Here is a 5,058-nt window from a genome sequence, read left to right as displayed (position 1 = left end):
TATTTTGGCCACAGTGACAGGGCGTGCGGCCCGGGTTCGATCCTCAGCACCACATACAAATACAATAGAGATGTTGTGTCCACCGAAAACTGAAAAATAAATATTAAAAAACTATCTCTCTCTCTCTCTCTGCTGGTCTCTCTCTTAAAAAAAGGGAAATATCTTTTACATGATAATCTCAAGTACGATACTTCTCATTTAGCAGTGTTTGAAGAATCTGGAATGCATTCTGACAAACACAGTATAGGTGTTTTTTTTTTTTTTTTTTAATATTCTTTTAGTAGGGGTCAGTAGCAAGGGCCTGAAATCCCACTGACTCTAGAGACTGAGGCAGGAGGAAGGCAAGTTTAAGACCAGCCTGGGCAACTTAGCAAGACCCGGTCTCAAAAAATGTAAATAAATAAAGATAAAAATACTGGGGTGTAGTTCAGTGGTAAAATGCCCCTGTGTTCCATCCCTGGTACAATAAATACACAAATTAATTAATATATTCAATATATGTATGTTTAGCTGATGAATATTAATTGTGTGTATTTATGGGGTACAGTGCAGTTTTGATCTGTGTTTACATTGTAGAAAGTCATTAACATAGTCACCTTACCAGCTTATTTTTTTTTTTTTAACTGTAGGCAGATTGGGCATGGTGATGAGAAAGTTAAAAATCTATTCTTTTAGCAATTTTGTCCTGACCACTAGGGGGAAGAGTAGAATGTCAAAAGGCTTAGCTGTCTTCCACAGTTCTCAATGGCCGATAAGAAGTGTTCCTTCCTTCCCTAACATGAGCAGAATATAAAAGTTCTTTTTTTTTTTTTTGCAAAAGATTATTTTCAGATAAAATTCACTTACCATCCATAAACATTTCTCTCCAGTTTCTTTTGAAAAATAACTGTATCATGCAGAGGAAAAGAAAGTAGGCACAAAAAATCATATATTGTGCCATGTCATTTATATGAAGTGTTCATAAAAGGCAAAGCTATAAAGATAGGCATCTAAAAGCAGATTAGAAGTTGTCGGGGACGGGGCTCCAGGGAGCTGAGGTTAGGAGTTGATGTGCTTGAGGGAATCTCACTGAGTGATGGGAATGTTCTGGAACTGATTTATGGTGATGGTTGCACATGTAAAATAGTAAAATAATGTACAAAAGATCACTGAATTATAGACTTAAAATATTGAATTATATGGTATACAAAATAAACATCAACAAAGCTGTTGTAAAAAAGAAATGTCAACAACTAAAAATATATTTTAAAAAAGAAATATAACATTTAATAAATCAAGCCCACAAAACCCATCAATTCAAAACAATAGTTTTTGGACTTTTTTGTTTGTTTTGTGGTTCTGGGCATCCAACCTAGGGCCTTGCACCTGCTAGGCAAAAGCCCTACCACTGAACTATACATCATCCCTCAAAAAGATTGAAAATATGTTTATTTATACATAGAAATACCTAGAAAAATATTTCTAGTACTGATTAATTCTCAGAAGTGCTATCGTGAGGGGAAACTGGGAACTTTTTTGGGGGATACTGGGGATTGAATCCAGAGGTGCTTAACCACTGAGCACCTTTTTTTATTTTGAAACAGTGTCTCACTAAATTGCTTAGGCCTTGCTAAGTTGCTGAGGCTGATCTTGAACTTGCCATCCTCCTGTCTCAGCCTCCCAAGTCACTGGGATCACAGGCGTGCACCACAGCAACCAGCTAAACTGGGAACAGTTTTATGCTGTATGTCTTTCTGAATGATTCTTAGTAATAAATTTTAAAAAATTTAAATTTAATTAAAAAGTTTATATATAATATATATGTGTATACACACACACACACACACACACACATATATATATATATATATTGGTTTTAGGTGGATACAATATCTATATTTTATTTTTATGTGGTGCTGAGGACAGAACCCAGTGCCTCATGCATGCTAGGCGAGCACTCTACCACTAAGCCACAACTCCAGCCCTCTAATTAAAAACTTTTTAAAGATAGGAAGCTAAAATGTATCCTAAACTCTAAGTATACAACGGTGCTATAAGCATCATGACCTGTGGGTACTGTGAGATAAAATAAATTTTTTTGTCTTTGTCACTTTCTTTATTTTCCATTGAAAAAATATCTGCAGATGTTCAAGTTCCTTATGTAGTGTAGGATTTGCATATAACCTACAGGGCTCCTCCTATATCTTTAAATCACTTCTACTTACATCTACTATCTAATACAATGTAAATGCTTTATAAATAGTTGTTATACCGTATGGCCTAGGGAACAATGACGAGAAAAAGAAGTCTGTGCCTGTTCTGTACTGATACAAATGTTTTCCTCAATATTTTCTCGCAGGAGCTTGAGTTTGCAGACTTGGAACCCGTGTATACAGAGGCCACCTGTACTACGTGATGCTTTGAAGGAAACGCCTGCGTGACATGAGAAGAACTGTACTGGGAGGGCCACTGCTAAGAGTGACACTGGAGCACAGTGCCTGGAAGAAACACTGAGCCCCAGCCGCAGAGTCTTGCATCAGTAGCCCCAGACACGGAAAGCAGGACACCAGGGCTGACAGAAATCAATCTTAGAATATCAGCCCCTGGAACACTAGGAATTTGGTCTCGTTGGGTGTCTGCATGCCTGGCCTGTGGCAGGCACTCAGTTAATACTTGAGAAATGATAAATGTATGGCCTGTGTCTCTGTCTGGGTTTCAGCACCACACAGCTCTCCTGCAAGAAGGCAGAACTCCCCAGGGGCCACAGGGAAGGACAGGCAAAGTTTAAGCAGTGATCAACAAGATAAGCGTGATTAATCCATAAGTGGAAAAACTTTTCACTAGCTTGTTCTGGACGTCAAGAGGGTGAGAGTGAGGGGGAGGGAGAGGGGGAGTGGGAGTGGGAGGGGGAGGATGTCTATCATTCCATGACCAGTTGTGATCCAACAGACTCTCCTGCTCCCGGTGTGCCCACCTGGAGTCATGACTCTGGTCCCAAAGGGTGACTGTTCAGCAAATAGATGGAGTGCTCTGGACAGAGCCCATGCCCAGTTTCTATGTGGTATCAAAATACAGTTGTAATCTTGCTTAAAGTTGGAGGATTTTGGTTTGTTTGCTTGCTGCTTGTTTTTTTGGATGTGGGAGAATGTCAGGAAATATTCTTTAAAATAATGATTTAAGCCAGGCACGTTTGCACACACCTGTAATCCTAGTGGCTTGGGAGACTGAGGCAGGAGGATCATGAGTTAAAAAGTCAGCCTCAGCAACAGCAAGGCACTAAGCAACTCAGTGAGACTCTGTCTCTAAATAAAATACAAAATAGGGCTGCAGATGTGGCTCAGTGGTCGAGTCCCTCGGAGTTCAATCCCCAGTACTCCCCCAAATAATAATAATAATAATAATAATAATAATAATAATAATAATAATAATAATAATTTTAAAAATTACCACTTAAATAGGCCATATCTAGAATTTGATAGGTTGTAGATATATTATCCTTACTGAAAAATGAAAATTCAAGTTTAAAAAGTAAAATAAAATGCCTTTCTCCCTCTCTCTCTCTGAACCAAGCAAATGCCCCATAATGTCATAATTATCATTTTATTGCCTAAAAGGGAATTTGTGTGTGTGTGTGTGTGTGTGTGTGTGAAAAGGAATACAGTGCAATCCAGATAGGTTCGTTGAGACTAAGATTAGTCAAAAAAATCATGGCATAAGAGGGACTAGGGCTGTAGCTCAGTAGCAGAGCGCTTGCCTAGCATGTGAGGCACTGGGTTCGATCCTTAGCATCGCATAAAAATTAATAAAGGCATTCTGTTCATTAATAATAATAATAACAACAACAACAATAATGGCATAAGAGTAGGTTCCAGGTGCTGGTGTTCTGATTCTGATTATATAATATCCATATTTAAAAAAAAATCTAGTCCTAGGTCATGTGGCTGGGTGAGGGGTCCTCAGGAGTTAAGAACTGCATGTGGCCTGACAGTGTGGATCTCAGGGAGCCCCTGGGCAGAGGTGTGAGTGTGTCCCTGCCCTGTCAAGGTTCCAGAGTCGAGTGCAGCGAGGGGCTGCTGTGGGTACTGCACTCGACTTGGGGAGCACTGCCAAGGCACTGGTGAAGGACATGTCCTGAGCAGTTCAGGAGTTGATGACAGTTGGAAGGACAGTTCTTTCACAGGACGACATGAGCAAGACATGGGGAATGAACTTGGCAAAATTTCAAGGGGACATCGAGAAGCTTCTTCAGGCAAAGAGAAAAAATGTTGAAATGAGTATCAGTGCTTCTGTCAAAACCATTCAGTAGAAAATTGAGCATGTTCTGAAAATCCAGCGTGAGCAAAGGGAGGAGCTTTATGAAGAATAATGTCAGCAGTTTGCGACTATGATTCAGATGTGGAACCTAGATGTGAAGAAAGTCAAGGAACAGGAGGAAAACTATCTAGTGTATTTCAACAACAACGAAAGGCTTTCCAACAATCTCAACTTGTTCAGAACCAGAAAATGAAAGTCTTTAGAAAGTTATGTGAGCAATTATTGGAGATCTGTGGACCTAGAGGAGAATCATGGAAAAGTTCCTGCTGGTGAACAAAGTGAATTTAGGAAACAGATGGCCATCTTGCAAACAAAACTTATGATGGAATCTCGGCAGGAGGAGAAGGCCAGTGCTCAAAAATCTCTGCTATCCCTGTTATTCTGGTGATGCAATACAGTCATAAAATTATCTGCATGAGCCCAACATGTCATAGAAGTTTTGGTTGGAAGGGCTGGGGATATAGCTCAGTTGGTAGATTGCTTGCTTCACATGCACAAGGCCCTGGGTTCAATGCCCAGCACCACAGAGGGCGGGGGGAAAAGGCTTAAAGTCTATAAAGAAGTTCTGGTTGGAATGATTACATCCTCTGTGTTCCCCGGTTTGTTAAGGGCTGGATCCCCTCTGTGTTAAGACCTAAGTGAAACCTGAAGAGCTGTGTGGGTGCTGTTGAAAAGCCAGTTAGGAAGCTTCCAGGCCTTTGGTAGTAGTGCTGGCTTTTGCTCCCCGACACTGCCGATTAACTCTGAGCAATAAAGATGATTTCA

The 5,058-nt window shown here is 40.1% G+C and overlaps 1 pseudogene; it reads left to right on the top strand.

Moving 5' to 3' along the window:
• Nucleotides 1–3,789: 3,789 nt before the first annotated feature.
• On the top strand, nt 3,790–5,057 carry LOC131424745 (synaptonemal complex protein 3-like; annotated as a pseudogene).
• The last annotated feature ends 1 nt before the right edge of the window (nt 5,058 follows it).

The sequence above is a fragment of the Marmota monax genome, unplaced genomic scaffold (genome assembly GCF_021218885.2).
Source record: "Marmota monax isolate L192 unplaced genomic scaffold, Marmota_monax_Labrador192_F-V1.1 WCK01_AAM20220418_F8-fsc00039, whole genome shotgun sequence".
Taxonomy (NCBI): domain Eukaryota; kingdom Metazoa; phylum Chordata; class Mammalia; order Rodentia; family Sciuridae; genus Marmota; species Marmota monax.
This window is presented reverse-complemented; position numbering and strand designations above follow the sequence as displayed.